Raw genomic sequence first — 19,803 nt, 5'->3', positions numbered from 1 at the left:
GGCCTCCGCCAGCAGCATGGTCGCCAGGCACAGGCACAGGCACAGCCCGCGCCGCCCCGCCCCGCCTGGCCTGCGCCGCACTCACCCAGCGGCCCTCGCCGCCAGCGCGCCCAGCTCCCCCGGCTCTGCCTGCGCTGCCGGCACGGCCCGCAGCTCCGCCCTGCCGGGCCCCTCCTCCAGCCCCGCTCCGCGCATCGGCTCCCTCTCCCCCGAGGGACGGGGGCAGTATTAGCCCCTTCAAATGTCACCCGCAGCTTTCGGCCCCACCGCGGGGGCCAAAATCCTCCCCCCCCATCTTTCTGCTGCCCTGTGGTTTGTCCCCTTGACCACACCAGGGAGCCGGCCCCCAGGTTGCTCATTTTCTAGGCAATTTGACTTGTCTGAGGTTTTTGGGGGGAGCGGGGAGGGCGAGGAGGAGAAACAGTCTCACATGTTGTAACATAAAGGGTTGACACCCCCACCCCAGTACCCCATAGAGTCCATGGCAGGGTCAGCACCTTAATCTGAGCAAGTTGGTGTTCGCTTAGTTCTCTTGGATCCCCCCCTCCCCAAAAAAGGTACATATACTTTCAATTTGATCCAAACAGTTGACCCCTTGCACCCATGAGGAGCCCCATTATAGAATCAGGGCCCAAATTTTAAAATGCATTGAAAATTGATAACGTTAATTTCAGTGGGAAAATGAAAAACCTGAGCTACTCATATTCCAGGCCTCCCTACACTCCCAGCCTCCACCTTTCTTCTTCTTAAGACAAAAAAGTGTTTTGTTTTAAAATCAGGAAAATAGATATATTTCCCTGCATTATTTGACTTTGGGCAACAGCAGGTCTTGAGCACACATGATTTGTAATCTTTGCAGATATTCCTCCTTTAGACAGGGTAATGTTCACCCCCACTCTATTCCTCTCTTAGTCTGTTTCACATTCACAGTTAGTCTGCAGAAGAGAAGAATGAGGGGGGATTTGATAGCTGCTTTCAACTACCTGAAAGGGGGTTCCAAAGAGGACGGATCTAGACTGTTCTCAGTGGTAGCAGATGAAAGAAGGAGGAGTAATGGTCTCAAGTTGCAGTAGGGGAGGTTTAGGTTGGATATTAGGAAACACTATTTCACTAGGAGGGTGGTGAAGCACTAGAATGGGTTACCTAGGGAGGTGGTGGAATCTCCTTCCTTAGAAATTTTTAAGGTCAGGCTTGACAAAGCCCTGGCTGGGATGATTTAGTTGGGGATTGGTCCTGCTTTGAGCAGGGGGTTAGAATAAATGACCTCCTGAGGTCCCTTCCAACCCATGGGAAGGAGACTCTGGAAAAATTCCACCACGATTTCAACAGCTTCCACCCCTCCATCAACCTCAGCCTGGACCAATCTACACGGGAGGTCCACTTCCTAGACACCACGGTGCAAATAAGTGATGGTCACATCAACACCACCCTATACCGAAAACCTACCGACCGCTATGCCTACCTTCATGCCTCCAGCTTCCATCCCGGACACACCACAAGATCCATTGTCTACAGCCAAGCACTGAGGTACAACCGTATCTGCTCTAACCCCGCAGACAGAGACCAACACCTAGAAAATCTCCACCAAGCATTCTCAAGACTACAGTACCCACACGAGGAAATAAGGAAACAGATCAACAGAGCCAGACGTGTACCCAGAAGCCTCCTACTGGAAGACAAACCCAAGAAAGAAACCAACAGGACTCCACTGGCCATCACATACAGTCCCCAGCTAAAACCCCTACAACGCATCATCAGGGATCTACAACCCATCCTGGACAATGATCCCACACTTTCACAGGCCTTGGGTGGCAGACCAGTTCTCGCCCACAGACAACCTGCCAACCTGAAGCATATTCTCACCAGCAACTGCACACCGCACCATAGTAACTCTAGCTCAGGAACCAATCCATGCAACAAACCTCGATGCCAACTCTGCCCACATATCTACACCAGCAACACCATCACAGGACCAAACCAGATCAGCCACAACATCACCGGTTCATTCACCTGCACTTCCACCAATGTAATATATGCCATCATATGCCAGCAATGCCCCTCTGCTATGTACATCGGCCAAACTGGACAGTCTCTAAGGAAAAGGATAAATGGACACAAATCAGACATTAGGAATGGCAATATACAAAAACCTGTAGGAGAACACTTCAACCTCCCTGGCCACACAATAGCAGATCTTAAGGTGGCCATCCTACAGCAAAAAAACTTTAGGACCAGACTTCAAAGAGAAACTGCTGAGCTCCAGTTCATCTGCAAATTTGACACCATCAGCTCAGGACTAAACAAAGACTGTGAATGGCTTGCCAATTACAGAACCAGTTTCTCCTCCCTTGGTTTTCACACCTCAACTGCTAGAACAGGGCCTCATCCTCCCTGATTGATCTAACCTCGTTATCTCTAGCTTGCTTCTTGCTTGCTTATATATACCTGCCCCAGGAAATTTCCACCACTTGCATCCGAAGAAGTGGGTATTCACCCACGAAAGCTCATGCTGCAAAACGTCTGTTAGTCTATAAGGTGCCACAGGATTCTTTGCTGCTTCTACAGAACCAGACTAACACGGCTACCCCTCTGATACCTGATATTCTATGAAAGTCCTGAGACTTCAGAGGCAGGGCTGAAGGCTTTAGCAATCCCACAAAATCATGATCTGCAGACTAAAAGCCTGAGGTTAAGCAGTTATATATAGAAACACCATGGGTGTCTGGTATCATAGGCTGGGGGAGGCTGTGCCTCCCCAAACAGCCAGATGTGGCCCTGCACACACTCCACCCCCAGGTCCCCTCACCAGCTTCCACTAGGTGCAGCTCCAGTCTCCCTGTGGGGTGGCCCCAGCTCAGGCTGCACCACCCACTCTCTTGGCATTCTGGGCCTAGGAAGGCTGAGGCCACGCCACCCACCCTCTCGACACTCTGTGGCTCGGGGGCTGTGGCTATGCTGCCCACCCTCCTGCCAGGTGCTGAGGGGGGCTGCAGCTGCACCATCTACCTCCTAGTGCTCTACGGTCAAGGAGGCTGCAGCCACACCGCCCGCTGTAGGGCTGTGAGGGAGGCTGTGGGCGCTCCGGGGCTGGAGGCTCTAGCCTGACGCAGATACTTGCGGCTGCCATGGGGGAATGGCTCTGGCAGGGGGTGTGGAAGGGTTGGGGCCTCAGGCGGAAGAGGCAGGGCTGGGAGCTAGCCTCCCCCAGCCAGCAGTTCCCACGCCACCCATGATAAACACACAATATTCCCTACACTTGTAAAATGAGACTCTCATAACGAAATGCCAGATAAAGAATAAAGTGCCATAGCACGGCAGCTCTTTTAAGATAAGAAATATTATCACGACTTCCATATGGGCCTAGCCTACTTAAGCCGCATTCTTGGATGGTCCCCAGACACTACCCTAATAAACATAATTCACAATGAAAGGGAAACACTGTGGAGAATAAACTGGGACATTTTTTCCTTTCTCTCTTCTCTTTGTTTCCATTGAAGATGTACATCTCCCACTCAAAATGGTGCAAAGCCTATTTAATTCATCTCTACATTTGGCTGACTAGGTAAAGGCAGTGACTAGCAACACTTTCTTTCAGCTCCAAGGAAACTTCACCCCTTCCTCTTGGCCAAGGACCTAGCCACCATGATCCATGCATTTGTCACTCTCAGGCTATATCACTGTAATTTACTGTATCTGAAGCTGACTTTAAAGAAAATGCAGAGGCTCGCAAGATGTAGCTGCTCACCTTTTTGTGGTTTAGGTTGTTGTGGACATATATATCCACGCTCTATTACTAATAGATTTTACCTAGGAGGTGCTCAGAAACTACAGTGATGATAGGGAGCTGCATAAAACCTTAGTTGAAGCATCCTGAAGATTATGGTCCCACTCCTCCACGATGATCCAAGAGGATATACCCCATACCCCCACAAAACTCCTTGTAAGAGCAAGGTCTAAGACTCCACTTAACCATATACTGGGCTTCTACAGTTAGAGATAGTAGCTCACATTAGCAGCTACTCAGATACTGTGGTGATGAGGTTACATAAGAACTAAGGGCTTGGCTACACTCGAAACTCCAAAGCGCTGCAGGTACTCCACCTCCCCGAGGGGATTAAGCGCTGGAAGCCGCGCTCGGGCACTGTTTACACTGGCGCTTTACAGCACTGTAACTTGCTGCGCTCAGGGGTGTGGGTTTTTTTTACACCCCGGAGCAAGAAAGTTGCAGCGCTGTAAAGCGCCATTGTAGCCAAGGCCTTAGATATCAATTTTATTTTTGTTTTTTTTCCCCTGCCACACAGGATAGAAGATAAGTCTGAACTCTTCCCTTATCATGATTATAGAGTCTGTGGCATTCGTTTGCACATGACCAGGTCACGGGTGTAACTTTGATCAGCTCATCTTCTGTAGCAAATGGCTATTAACAGTGGACAACTTTTTACCTGTAAAAATCCCCCAATTCCTGTGAATTGCTTCTTTTAGAGTTAGACAATTCGGTTCCGTTAGTGGTTACACTAGTTTGAAAAAAATATATATAACTATTTTTCAGCCACTGACAAAATTATTCTGTGGATTGTGGCCTTGCTGGGATATCTGGGGAGATTTGTACCAAGTCGGGACAAAACTTTAAATTACTGCTTTTGATACATGCAAAATAAACAAACAGCATAACTGGGATGCTAGAGTCAAATTTTGGATTTAAATTTCTCTTTAGGCCCTGATGTTTGGGGGAATATTACTGGAAATGCATACTTTGCACAGAGTTAAAGCCACAGGTTATATTTTGTGTTAATTGGAAGTTTTAACTATTAATAGTTAAGGCTGCGATTCTGTCACGGAGGTTGTGGAAGTCATGAATTCTGGGCAGCTGGGTCTGGGGACTGCCTGAGCAGCAGCCAGTGCAGCTGGTCCCGGGAAGGGCCCGAGCTGTGGTCCTAGGGGCTGCCCTGGAGCCAGCTGCACTGGCCGCTGCTGGAGCGCCCCTGTGGCCAGCTGCTTGGGCAGTCCCTGGGGCCATCCACACAGACTGCTGCTAGAGTGGCCCTGGGGCCAGTCATTCAGGCAGTCCCTGGGGCCAGCCACACTGCCTTCTGCAGGAACAGCCCCAGGCAGCTGGCCCTGGGGAGCACCCAAGCAGCAGCCATCTCTGCCTCCAGGGAGAGCCCAAGCATTGGTCCCGGGGACTGCCCCAGCAGCAGCGGTCCCTACATGGCCAGAGCAGCGGCCCTGGAGGCCATCTGGAAAGCGGTACCCGGAGACCAGTGGCCACTGGCGGGGAGAGGGGGAGCAGTCAACCCCCAGCACTGGAGCAGGGGCCCCGGAGCAGGACCCCACCCCAGAAGCAGAGATTTAGTCATGTGTCTGTATAGTAAAAGTCATGGATGGGTCATGAGCCATGAATTTTTATTTATTGCCCGTGAGCTGTCCATGACTTTTACCAAAAATATCCATGACTAAATCTTAGCCTTATTAATAGTATTATCTGAATTACTATTAGTCATTAATACCTAATCCAATGCCCATTGAAGTCAACAGGACTCTTTCTATTGATTTTAATGGGCATGGGCTCAAGCGTTTAGTAAAAACTAGAATCATATACATTTGCACACTAGACAACTTAAAAGGGCAATCTGGGACTTTGAGGTACAGAAAAGGGCTTCTCACGTCTAACACAGTGAGGGAGAAAGAAAAATAGGAAAAAATATTAAAAATTCTTCACAAGAAAAATTTAGTTGAGACTTCCTTCCTCCCCCAATTTTCTTTTGAAAAAAGGCTAACAATTTTCTAATCAGCTGTAAATAGTAGCCATACATTGTACATGAACATGATTTTCAAACGGTCAGATAGCACCCTCTAGCTCAGCTGAAGTTTAACAGCATGTAATATAAAAATATAAAGGAAATTAAACTACAGGAAGGTACTGTCAGCCAACTCACAGCTCATAAACACAACATTGGGGGCAGAGGGTGGAAGCTTGTTACAAAGCTCTGGACAATGTATTTTGATGTTTGCTTGTTTTTAAAATCACCTTTATGCTAAAAAAAAAGTATAACACACTTCAGCTGTAATGGTAATTTTCAGAGAGTTATAAGGGCCTGACAATGAAGTCTCTTCTCCAGTTATCTGATAAAAGAGGCTTAGAATGAAAGGGCAACTGTAGAGATGTCACTCAGAGCCCCTGTACAAATCAAGATATGTTAGTATTGAAGTAGGTACTTAGAAAGCACTATATAGAGAGCACACCAGAATTCTACAGAAAGTCATCTTCTACCCAATGTATCTTATCTAAGAACATCAAAATAATTCTTTACTTTGCTTAGGCTTTTTAAGAACCACAATCAAATTAGAGTAATAACTTAACCCATATATTAACTTATAACAATCACATTAGTCAAATGTGGGTACACAGCCATGTGAAAATAAAGCCACTTATTAGGTGCCCATATGTGAATTTGTGTACCTAACTCTGAACATTTTGGCTACAGTGCCTTTGATGAAAAGCTGGGCTTTATTAATTTTGATTGCTCATGGACATTTCCTTTTTAAAATTAATGGATGGAAGTCTCTTTTTCAGACTTTATTCCTCCCCCTCCACCAACATCCCTCCCGGCTCAGGAAAATTGTACATCTTTCTTGGGTGTTCTTGATTGCTAGTTGGAGCTGAAGAGACACGGAGCCCAACTGGCTGCTTCTGTGCCAGTAGCAGCTGAGAGAAACCGAAACACTGACAGAACAACACATAGTGAAGCTATCTTAGATAGGGAAGGGGGAAGTGAAAGAATAAAGAGGAGTCACATGAGTTAGTCCCAGAAGAAAAGGAAACCTACATATGTAAACAAAAATTTACAACCAAGTGTGTAATAACATTATAATTTTTCCCTGGTGGTCTAGTAGTTAGGATTCATTGCTTTCACCACCACTGACCGGGTTCCATTCTTAGTCAGGAAAGTACTTTTTCTCCCCTCCACTCATCTTTTACTACATGTTTAAAAGAGTATTTTTCACAATTCACATCGCAAAACTAAAATCCTCACTATAAGTAATTAAAGTTTATTTATATTTTTGAATATCACTTCTTTTGAAAAATACTCTGTTTGCTTATTGTGAAACATGCCAGTGAGAGAATTTAACAGTTTTACTTTTTAAAAGTTTCCCTAAACACACACATCAAGATCTTTGTAAACATACAAGCAATCAATTAGAGCAAGTTAACTGTACATCAATTAATCATTCTTGCTCAAGCTTTCCAAATGTGAAAGCTTGCTAGCTTTGGGATGAAGCAAGCTATCGATTCTTTAAAAAAACAGACAAGGCTGGTACTGTGATGCCAAACATTCAATATTGCCAATCATGAGTCAGGCCCCAAAACATCATTACATTTCATTTGTAAGTTGCTTGGACCGTTTTATATGCCGTTTTACCCAATTCACATTTTTAAGTTATCCTCCACAACTATGAGGGCAAGAAACTTAGCTTTCATTTTAAAAAAAGGGAGGGAAGAGGGTAAGATGATCACGTAGTCCCTTAACTTCAGTAGAAAGGCCTCTAAGGCCTAATCAATATTAGAGAGTTTCCTGGCATAGCTATATCAGCAAGCCCTCCTAGGGTAGACAATTTATATCTGCAAGAGAATGCTTTTGCCAATATAATTATGCTAGACTACAGCTTTTGCTGGCACAGAAATGTTGCAAAAATAAATAAAATCATAACTCTACCTGAAAATGCTATGCTGACAAAAGTTTCTAGTGTATTCCTGGCCTAAGAAAGCCACCACATAGTATAAGAATTCACAACACTAAACATGTGCACTAGGTTTCCATTTTTTGATGTATAGTTCCCCACTGTTGGCCTGTATGATCCGGTCAGTTTCTACCAAAAGACTGGATATGGAAACAGTCCCAGTTCTGCTTCCACTGACATCAGTGGCAAAACTCCACCAATATTACTAGGAGCAGGACCAGACTTATATTTCATTTCCATATTCTGTCTACTCACAAGGACAAAATAATTACCTGCATGCACACTTCCTGTAGGTTTGTGTTGTAGGGTCCCTCTGCAATGTACACATTAGTTGGCTACAAATTTTACTGCATATGAATTATGCATCTTTGAAGTAAAGCTAATTGTATCATCAATGTTTAGGATGAGATCATATGAAAATCTAGGCAGGGCTTCAGGAATCTGCTCTCCTTTTATTATGGAGGCAGCAGTAGCAATTCCATAATAAAGGGTGAGCTGACTCTTGCATGTAACACACAGATTTCATACCTTTTATATATGAAAAAGACAATATATCCTTCCCCAAATTAAAGCACTTACTCTCTGAGCACAGAATAGCTTTTCTGAGAATGTTTAAGTACCACTGTTCTTTGCTGTGTTGTTGTATCCATGTCAGTCCCAGGATACTAGAGAAACAAGGTGAGTGAGGTAATGGACAACTTCTTTTGGTGAAAGAGACAAGCTTTCAAGCTACACAGAGTTCTTTATCAGGTCTGGGAAAGGTCCTCAGTGCCACAGCCAAATAAATGAACTTACAAAGGAAAATGATAAAAGACAAAAACACCATCACCTGTGGGCAAATACTTTTCACAAACAATCACTCCGTATCTGACCTCTCAGTCCTCATCTTCAAAGGAAACTTGAACAACACCTTCAATAAAATGAACCTAGGAACTTAAATTAATAATTCTGCTAGGCACTAAGAATCATGGTCTTAATAAAGACACTGGATTTACAGTTTATTACAACAATCTGTAACCCACTAATGTCTCTACCCCCTTTTTTTGTCTTATGACTGCAGAGTTGTTAATGGGGTACTCACTTTGAATGCTCTCTTAGAATATGTGTTTACTTATGCTGAACAGTTTGTTCCATTTTGTATTTAGCTGTGACAACTCTGAGTACCTTTCCCAGACCTGAAGAAGAGCACTGTATAACTCAAAAGCTTGTTTCTTTCACAACACAAGTTGGTCCAATAAAAGATATCACCTCACCCAGTTTTTCTCTCCAATGTATAGCTCAGTGGTTTGAGCATTGGCTTTCTAAAACCTAGGTTGTAAATTCAATCCTTAAGGGGGCCATTTAGGGAACTGGGGTAAAAATCTGTCTGGAGATTGGTCCTGCTTTGAGCAACAGGTTGGACTAGATCATCTCCTGAGGTCTCTTCTAACCCTGATATTCTAAGTATATCTGTTAATTTAGGAATTCAAGTTAATTTAAATGGGTTCTTTAAGGAGTTTAGCACCTAGCATTAGGCTCCCCAACCTCTTAATTTCAGTAAGAGAACATCACAGACTCTTCAAGCTTCCCATATAGTTAAAACTCACTAAAATCTTATGCACAGGCTACACCTGAACTTAAAATCAATGGTCTTTTTTCCTGTTATTCTTCATATAAGTCTCTTCCTCAGCAGAAGCTGTGAAGGACACAATGGTCTACCTCAGAATTCCACAAACTGCCCTCTTTCACAATGGCTGCCATTTCCCATTGAGAACAATGGGACTGAAGCCACAGCTGGTGGCCATTTTGAGAAAGTGTTCTCATTCTCTTACAATGTTCTCAATGGAACTGAATGTCTTCCCCTCTTTACAGTCCAGGGGAACAATCATGTTCCCCTGCTGGCAGCTGTGGCTTCAGTCCCACTGAGGAAAAAAATGGCAGGTTGTGGCTATTATGAAAGGGGGCAATTCTTCATGGCAAATTTTCAATTATAAAAATTATGGCAGTGACCATCATCTTAAAAATCTTTAAAAACAAACAAACAAAAAAAACCCTACCACACCAAAACTACTTAAGAGGTAGGCAGAGGGGAAAGGAAACATAGGATGAGTAGGCACATGTGGAGATAAACATAAGGTGAAGCAAAATGCAGTGTGAACTCATGCAACTTTATGCTGCTCCCCCAAAACAAAGCAGCTGTTAACTCAGTTTAGTTGGTCCACATGCTCTGACTGCTGTACCTCACTTTGGAGCAGCACAATATACCAATGAATCGGTCCATAAAAGTTTTTAAAAATGATTTAAAGTTGATGCTTCATATCTTCAAATCATTAGGAATATTACATGATAGTATTCTTTCAATTTCTTGTTTATTGTTCATATGACATTAATAAAAATTCCCAGACAAAAAATTTAAAATAGAGTTACAGCTGAGTATATAGCTGTAATTTAAGGTAAATTAAGCTACATTAACAGCTGTTGTAATCATCCCAAAACCAAGCATTATAAATCCAGGAAACCAACAGCTAAGGTTAATTTGAAAAGAAATCTAAACACGTTCAGGTATGGAAATGCAGTTAAGGAACAAAAAAGCAACTTAACTCTGCCCTGTCACAAATATTTCAAACTTCACATGTAGTTAACACTAAAAATGCCTTACTCCAAATTGTGATTTCTGCCTTATGTCACTACAGGTCAGAGTTGAGGTTTCTGCTGAAAAATTATTTTTTGATTATGAAGAATAATGGAGGAAAGATTGACCATTAATTCTTTTTTTTCGTAATTAGTCTATGCACAATATTTCAGTGAATGTTAACTATACGGGGAGCTTGAGGCATCTTTGACAAGCCAGAGTTACAGCACCCAAACAACTCTTACTGTGCATTTCACCTTAATTTGCTGGATTTCTTTTCAGTTTAACATTAGCTGTTAATTTTCTAATTTATAATGTTTGATTTGGGGTTAATTACAACATTCCTGTACCACTGTTTATCTTAAGTCACTCTTAACTCCATTTAACTTTTAGTTATTGTCAGGTAATATCATACCTGACATACCATAGTGTGCTTGAAAACCATTAAGATGAAAGATCTCTTATTAGCAAACCCTCAAAAAAAATATTACAGTCTTCATGGGCAACCAGAGGGATGTCAGCTAACTACTTCTTTTGGAACTGTAAGGCAACAACAAGAACATTAAAATAATTCTTTAATCCAGGGGTTTTCAAACTTCATTGCACCACAACCCCCTTCTGACAAAAAACAAAAATGACTATACAACCCCAGGATGGGGGACCAAAGCCTGAGCCTGCCCAAGCCCAGCTGGGAGGAATCTAAATCCCAAGGGCTTTAGCCTGTACCGGGGACCTGTAACCTGAACCCCGCCACCCAGGGCTGAAGCAGTCAGCCTCTGACTAATCAGGGTGGTGGGGCTCAGGCTTTAGCTTCAGCCCCAGGCCCCCGCAAGGATAATGCCGGCGCTGGCAACCCTATTAAAATGGGGTCCAGACACACAGTTTGAGAACTGTTGCTTTAATCAAACTCTTGACTAATTTTTTACATCTGACTTTTCCCCATGACATCCTCAAAGCCTTGCTCTGATCAGAGCCAGGCTTTAAGACCGAGTACCCCTACAAGTTTAAGCCCCCACAATGAATTTTCCATCTCAAAATATCTTAAGATATTTTATGAATTCTGGCTGCAATCCTGTAAGGTCTCTATGTGAAAATGATTTTGAAGTCAATGGGAGTTCTGCATGTGGAGGACTTGCTGGATCACACCCTCTCTGTGGGGTATTTTACCCATCACTGAAATTCAGCTACCTCCAAGGTCAAGCATTTAACTGCATATACCAATACTGCACAATAGTTTCCTATTGGAGTGATGGAGAAACTTAAGCACATACAATATACCCAGTGATGAGCTGCCAAATTTTTAACAACGGGTTCCCTCCTCCCTCCAAAATTTTAACAACGGGTTCCCTCCTTCCCCCCCCCTCCGTGGGGGGGGGGTCGTGCCCCATCCAACCCCTCATATTCCTTAACACACACACTCCGAGACCCGTGACCCATCCCCCCCTTCCCTGTCCCCTGACTGCCCCTTGCCGCCCCACCCAACCCCTCCTCTCATTCTCAATGGCCCCCCAGAACTCCTACCCCATACAACTACCCCTTCTCTCTGTCCCTGAGTGCCCCCACCACCTCATCCAACCCTGCTCTTTCCTGACTGCTCCCCGGGACCCTTGCCCCCATTCAATCCCCCTGTTCCCTGCCCTCTGACTGCCCTGACCCCTATCCACCCCCCCACAACCCACCCCCTCCCTGCCCCCTTACCACACTGCCTGGGGACCGGGTCCACTCTGCCAGGACCACGACCGGCGCCCCGGGGCCCGACTCCCCGGGCCGGGCCGGCCCGACTCCGGGGCCCGACTCCCCGGGCCGGGCCGGCCCGACTCCGGGGCCCGACTCCCCGGGCCGGGCCGGCCCGACTCCGGGGCCCGACTCCCCGGGCCGGGCCGGCCCGACTCCGGGGCCCGACTCCCCGGGCCGGGCCGGCACCGGCGCCCGGCCGCTCGGCCCCTCGCCCCGGGCCGGGCCGGCTGGGGGGCCCGGCCACTCGGCCCGACTCCCCGGGCCGGCGCTGGGCTGGAGGGAGCCGCGGTCTGGGACCGGGAGCTGCTGAGCCAGCCGCACCTCCCCTCCCCCTCCGCGCCCCAGATTACCTGCTGGCTGCCTCCATGCTGCTTGTTCAGGCTTCCCGCGAACATCTGATTCGCGGGAAGCAGGGAAGGGGGAGGAGAAGGGGGCAGAGCAGGAGAGGAGTGGGCGGGAACTTTTGTTAAATTTAGCAGCCCTTAACAACCGGTTCTAAAATGGCTGCTAAAATTTAACAACGGGTTCCCGCGAACCCGCTGCAGCTCACCCCTGAATATACCTGGCCAAACAGAAATATAGCCAGGTGTTTACCATTACACTTGTGATAAGTAACACTGCAGTTTAAAAAAAAAAAGAATCAGAAATCCAGGTTTTTTTTAATGTACTCCACCTGCAGCTTTCCAAGAACCCCTTGATTTTGATTTATTTGTGGATTTATAACCATTTTTTCTTATTTGTCAACATGGTTTTCCCCTTCTCTCTCAAGACCTGCAAAGCTTCCGGACTATGCAGAGGAAGCAATAAACTAAGAACTGACAATTACACATCACAGGCGGAGAATAAACACGAGGGAGGAAAAATAAAAGGAGGGGAAGATTATTTCCCAACCCCTCAGATCCTTTTCGCTTCTAGTCGTCTCAGGCATTTACCCGCGACCGACCACACGAGGGAGAGCAGCTCTCTCACATTGGCACGCGCCCGATTCAGGTCTCATCCCAAGCCAAGGGCTCCCCCTGGAAGGGCAGCGGAGTGACCTGGGCTGTGCCCCAGGAGAGATGCAGGTCACCCACCCACGCGCCTCGCTACTGCCCCCGCCGCACGTGCGCAGGACACAGCGCCGCCCCAGCCCCGAACGCTTGCCACGCGCGCGCCGCAGGCCCGGCGACTCCTCGCAGCCTGGGGAGGGAATGGATTCTCCCTGGCTCGGTCCGTCACACACCCCCTTCCATCCCCGCAGGGTGGTACCGGCCGAGAGGGGGGAGGCAAAGGGGTAGGGCTAGGAAGTGGGAGGGATACAAGTTACGTATGGGCGTGTCTACGTGTCGAGACGGGCGGGTTTTACGTGAATAGGCGGAGTTAGGAATGCGAGCCCGGCACGGCGTAGAGTGGCAGAAGCGGGGCTACGTGAGAAGGCGGGTAGAACGCCTTACGTATAGCGCTTACAATGATGCTCAGGGAACGTATCTATCAGTTCCCTGGTGGTCTAGTGGTTAGGATTCGGCGCTCTCACCGCCGCGGCCCGGGTTCGATTCCCGGTCAGGGAAGCAAGCTTTTTTTCCCCCTCCTTGCGGCTGGTTTGGAGCTTGAAGCAGCGAACACCTGCGTCTTGCGCAACCCCGCGGCCGCCCACCTTTGCCATACACGGCCCTGGCAGATGCAGGCGTGGTGGGGCACCAGGCCTGGAAGGTGGCTTTCACCCCCAAACTACAAACCCTCGGGAGTGCACCAGCATGGCTCCGCCTGTTACACCAGCGTGTGCAATATGGCCTGTGGGCACGCGCAGGGGCCTGGTACTCTCCTCGCCAGGCCTGGGCCCGCCCGCTGCGCCCCAGAGGCGCCATCGCCCTGAGACGTGTCACAGGTTTCCCTGTTTCTGTCATTTCACAGGCTCAGTGCTCGGGATCGCTTCCTGCGCCCAGCATCCAGCCCTGGCACGTGGACTTGGATTGGTGGGGTCCGCAGCAGCGGGGCGAGGAACAGAAATGTCCTGGGTGCTCCTTGATCCCTTCTGCATCCTCCCCTAGCCTCTACACCAGGGGTCGGCAACCTTTCAGAAGTGCTGTGCCGAGTCTTCATTTATTCACTCTGATTTAAGGTTTCGCGTGCCAGTAATACATTTTAATGTTTTTAAAGGTCTCTTTCTATAAGTCTATAATATATAACTAAACTATTGTTGTATGTAAAGTAAATAAGTACATGTTTAAGAAGCTTCATTTAAAATTAAATTAAAATGCAGAGCCCCCCGGACTGGTGGCCAGGACCCGGGCAGTGTGAGTGCCACTGAAAATCAGCTCACGTGCCGCCTTCGGCACCCATGCCATAGGTTGCCTACCCCTGCTCTACACACACACAGGGGAATGTGTCACTTGGTGGTAGGGTTACTACCTGAGTGGTATTTGACGAGCCTGGCCTGTTTTTTTTATGATTTGCCAGTTGCCAGCAAAATCTACTGTACTGGGTTGTTGTTTTTTTAACATGGTTCTAAAGATTTGCATTTTTATCACACTAGACTGGGATATCTAGTGTTAAAAGTTTCTTTGTCCAGCTAAAGATGCTGAGATATTCCCACATCTGCAGTTTAAGCAATAATAGCTCAAAACTATTGAAAATACGGTAGTTGGCTGCCCACCAACCATAGGTGCCGACTCCGTGGGTGCTCCGGGGCTGGAGCATCCATGCGGAAAAATTGGTGGGTGCTCTGCACCCACCGGCAGCTCCCTGCCCCACCCCCCACCCCAGCTCACTTCCGCCTCCTCCCCTGAGCGCACCGCATGCCCACTTTTTCCCCCTGGCTCCCAGCACTTGCGCCGTGAACGCGGCGGCAAGCGCTGAGAGGGAGGGCGGAGGAGGGCGAATGTGGCGCACTTGAGGGAAGAGACGGGGCCGAGGTGGAGATTTGGGGAGGGGTCCAATAGGGATGGGGGGGAGCTGGGACGGGGACTTTGGGGAAGGGGTTGGAATGGGGGCGGGGCAGGGCCGGGGGATGAGGAGACACCACCACCCACCAGTGCCGGGAAAAGTTGGTGCCTATGCCACCAAAACGGAAGCACAGTGCACCTGTGTGTGAGAGAGGGTTTGACTCATGCGAGAGTGAGGAGACGTGCTAGGCGTATTAAATAATGGACGATCATGGTGATGCTGTGAGTGATCCTAGTACACCCCCAAGAAAAAAGTTTACATTAGAAACTGCACATTCAATGACAACTAGCTAAATGAAACACTACGAAGACTGGCTGGCAAAAAATACGCTCATAAAATAAATGCCTGTTTTTGTTATCAGTCTTATCTAGATATATTATCTCTCTACATACTAGAAGTGACTGTTGAAGTAGGGGTTGCAGAGTTGCCTTATGGTTGGGGTTGTAGCAGGCGTGCCTTGTCGGGTTGGGGGGTGCTGGTTTCTTTGCATTTCAAAGGTGGTAACCCTAATTGGTGGGTTTATACCCTCTTGGATTCACTGACTATGCCCCAAGCAACCAGCTGAGGCACATGGCACTCCCCACACCCTGCCCTCCTGATTGCAGTGCTTCTCTACCCATTCCACTGCCTATTGAACAATATGTGCTCATATAATAGGTGGAGGCAGGATTTGTCCCCTAAGGCCTTGTCTTGACTGGCAAGAAGTGTTTGTTTTTCAATTGAGTTAGGTCAGTTGAGTTAGGTTAATAAGATTGAAAAGCTGCTCAACACTTGTTAAAACACAGGTTAACACATTTGGAGCTTTGCTAGCTGATAGTGTTTTAGCACAGCTCCTCCCTGCCATTGGCCTGTCACTGAGGTAGCTGTGCCAGTGCAATTCTTTAACCTTGACAGGCAAAGCCACTCTTTACACTGAGGGAGATTGAAAGCACCACTACAAATAGTGGCTTTGCCTCTCCACTACAGTTTGCATTGTTGTAGCTACAACAAGGGTTGGGTACAAATTGATGTAATGGGGACACGGCTCTAATCTAGTTACATTGTGTGTATGTTTAGTTAAGTATATTAACCTACTTTTATGACAAGGAATCACCAAGACTGAGCAAACAGAAGGCTGGGATCTCCTTCACTTTTCTACCCCAGAAAACAGGTGCAAGCCAAAAAAAAAAAGGGCTGGTTGCAACAAAAAGAATATGGGCTTTCAGCCATTCCCCCATTTTACCCTTTTTCTTTTGGACACCTGCGTCCATATACAGTAATCTACAATTTACTCCTGCTACCTCTGTTAGAGTGTCACATTTGTAACATCAGGGATTGCAAGGTGGCTCCCATACTTGCTGGAGGATTCTCTGCAGCTTGAGGTCTTCAAACCGCACTTTGGGGACTTCAATAAGTCAGACATAGGCTAGGGGTTTGTTATAAAAGTGGATGGGTGAGATTCTGTGGCCTGCGTTGTGCAGGAGGTCAGACTAGATGATCATAATGGTCCCTTCTGACCTTAAAGTCTATGAGTCTATATTCCACTCTCTCCCTTGGATCTCAGTGCAAAATGACTAATGTAATGGTGTAGTGTTACTTCCTGCTTTTCACTTCAGGGAATGATGGTTAGTTTCAGAAGTGGTTGAAGTGATTTCCATCTAATGACAGCTCTCAGCAGAGATGGTGATATATGCTATATATTTTAAAGAATAACTAGGGTAGAAATATTTTAAATATTTGAGCATTATTTGTTATTGGTATAACTTTCACATACCCAGTGGTAAAGTCAGAGTCTTTTAATACCAAGAGTCCAGCTTTACAGGCATCAGAAAGAGACTAATTATAACAAAGAGACCTTAGACACTTCTAAAAAAACCCCCCAAAATAGCTTTTGCGTGCACAAATGGTGCAATTTTAAGGCCAGATATTTTGTATTTTACTAGGGCTAGAAATTTATGCCTCTAAAAAGTGAGATTCCTTCCTTTCTAATGGTATAAAGCTTCTCTTTCGAGCATTAATGAGTTACAGAGTATCAGACCTTAAACTTATTACAGGTCCAGGCATGAATCTAGACTTTGAGCCAATGTCATTGCCCATTTAAACCTTGGGCCAATGTCATTCTGGGAGGAAATTCCACATTTGGTGGTAAGAGAAGGAAACATTGCTCTGGCATGTTTTTTGTTCGTTTGTTTTAAATGAGTGAATCATGTCATTGGAATGTTAGAATGGGTCCCAGAAGAACTGGCTAATAGAGCAGGGAGCTCAAGAGGCAATCAGCGATGAAATAAATTGATTACATGGCTCTGCAGTTTAGCATATGGATATTGCCATCATGTAGAAGATGAACAGAAGTTTTAAACTAATTGAAACAGCAGATTCCCAGCATTCAAATGAGATATACAGTACTTGTTTCTCAAATTCTGAAATATTGGACTTTAACACTGCAAGATGATTATGTATAGAAAATCTTTTATGAGTATTTGTAGACGTTTTAAAATGTATCATTTCAATTTTTCTCTCCATCCAAAGCCTATATAGTTGGGCATCATGGAACCACTATAGCTGGCAGATGCATAGGATGGTAGGGATATGAAAATAGAGTTAAGGAAGGCCGGTAAACAGGTGGTATAAATCTGTAAAGATCTAATTAATTCAATGGCTGAGAATCTGGCCTAGATTTGCATGGCTACCTTAACTCTTATTATACATACTTTCCAATATTTGGGGATCGGGGGTAGAGGCTGTTCAATGGGACCTTTATTTTAAATTTCCTGGTATTCAGGGTTTGTTTGTCTCATTTTTTGGGTTTTTTTAAAGCTACAACCTTCTACTAATTTTCTCCCCCCTTTAGATTGTTGGTATATATTGTGACGGTGCATCCCATAAGGCTTTATGGACATATGCTTATGAATGTATACATATGACAAAACTGGAATATGTTTTATGCTACATATGCCATGTAACATATCTCTGTAAAGGTTAGGATCTACTGAATCTATTCATCCTATTCTGAATCTATACTGAATCAATACTGAATCTATTCAATGACACATGTCTGCATGTGTCATTGTTGTATTCAAACTTATGAATATTAGCTTTGTACTTGCTTGATTTCGAAGTAGCCTTAGTAAAGCATTTGGTCAGTTTCTTGAGAAAGTCATATGTTTATTGATAAAAAATATTGTTTTAGTATACCACAAGGTGGCATCCTAACTGCATGATCTCCAGATCTACTCCTATTCACACTCTGTACAGGTTGCTGTTAAGGGGAATAATCATTAAATATCATAAAGTAAAATAGCTTGGTTTAGCGAGCTATGCACACAAAGTAACAAAGCAGATATTCCTATGATATTTCCTGGTAAAATACATTAAATACTAACATATATCTGTTACCAAACCCAAACACTTCATGATGATCATCAGTTTTCTTGACAGCAACATACATAACAATGTGTGTAAACATCAAATATTTCTCTTGAACATTTTTTATTAGAGGGTATTGTTTATAAAAAAGAAAGTACAAAAGGTTATCAGGTGCATTAGTGTGTTTCTAGAACAAATGTACCTAGTCAAGGTACTTATATGGCCCGGTTACCCTAATATCTGAGAATCTCACAACCTTTAAGGCATTTAGCCTCACAACAACTCTTTGAGATAGGGAGCTAGTAGCATCCTCATTTTACAGATGGACTAAAAGAGACTGTCCAAGACCTCACAGGAAATCAGTGTCAAAGCAGAGAAGTGAACCTCAGTCTCGGCATTCCAGGCTAGCATAGAATCATAGAAGATTAGATTGGAAGAGACCTCAGGAGGTCATCTAGTCCAACCCCCTGTTTAAAGCAGGACCAATCCCCAACTAAATCATCCCAGCCAGGGCTTTGTCAAGCCAGGCCTTAAAAACCTCTAAGACTGGAGATTCCACCACCTAACCCATTCCAGTGCTTCACCACCCTCCTAGTGACATAGCGTTTCCTAATATCCAACCTAGACCTCCCCCACTGCAACTTGAGCCCATTGCTCCTTGTTCTGTCATCTGCCACCACTGAGAACAGCCGAGCTCCATCCTCTTTGGAACCCTCCTTCACGTAGTTGAAGGCTGCTATCAAATCCCCCCTCACTCTTCTCTTCTGCAGACTAAATAAACCCAGCTCCCTCAGCCTCTCCTCATAAGTCATGTGCCCCAGCCCCTAATCATTTTGGTTGCCCTCTGCTGGACTCTCTTCAATTTGTCCACATTGTTTCTGTAGTGGGGGGCCCAAAACTGGATGCAATGTGGCCTCTCCAGTGCTGAATAGAGGGGAATAATTACTTCCTTTGATCTGCTGGCAACGCTCCTACTAATGCAGCCCAATATGCCGTTAGCATTCTTGGCAACAAGGGCACACTGTTGACTCATATCCAGCTTCTTGTCCACTGTAATCTAGCTTCTTGTCCTTTTCTGTAGAAATGCTGCTTAGCCAGTCGGTCCCCAGTCTCTAGCGGTGCCTGGGATTCTTCCATCCTAAGTGCAGGACTCTGCACTTGTCCTTGTTGAACCTCATCAGATTTCTTTTGGCCCAATCCTCCAATTTGTCTAGGTCACTCTGGACCCTATCCCTACCCTCCATCTTATCTACCTCTCCCATCAGCTTAGTGTCATCCATGAACTTGCTGAGGGTGCAATCCATCCCATCATCCAGATCATTAATGAAGATGTTGAACAAAACCAGCCCCAGAACCGACCCCTGGGGCACTCTGCTTGATACCGGCTGCCAACTAGACATCTAGCCGTTGATCACTACCCGTTGAACCCGACAATCTAGACAGCTTTT

At 45.8% G+C, this 19,803-nt stretch overlaps 1 non-coding gene across 1 annotated transcript; it reads left to right on the top strand.

Annotated features, from left to right (window-relative positions):
- Window positions 1–13,563: 13,563 nt before the first annotated feature.
- On the top strand, window positions 13,564–13,635 carry TRNAE-CUC. Its single transcript has one exon. It is a non-coding gene; the product is annotated as a tRNA-Glu (tRNA).
- The last annotated feature ends 6,168 nt before the right edge of the window (window positions 13,636–19,803 follow it).

The sequence above is a fragment of the Mauremys mutica genome, chromosome 3, assembly GCF_020497125.1.
Source record: "Mauremys mutica isolate MM-2020 ecotype Southern chromosome 3, ASM2049712v1, whole genome shotgun sequence".
Taxonomy (NCBI): Eukaryota; Metazoa; Chordata; order Testudines; family Geoemydidae; genus Mauremys; species Mauremys mutica.
Note: the sequence above shows the minus strand (reverse complement) of the source record. Positions and strands in the feature narration are given on the sequence as shown.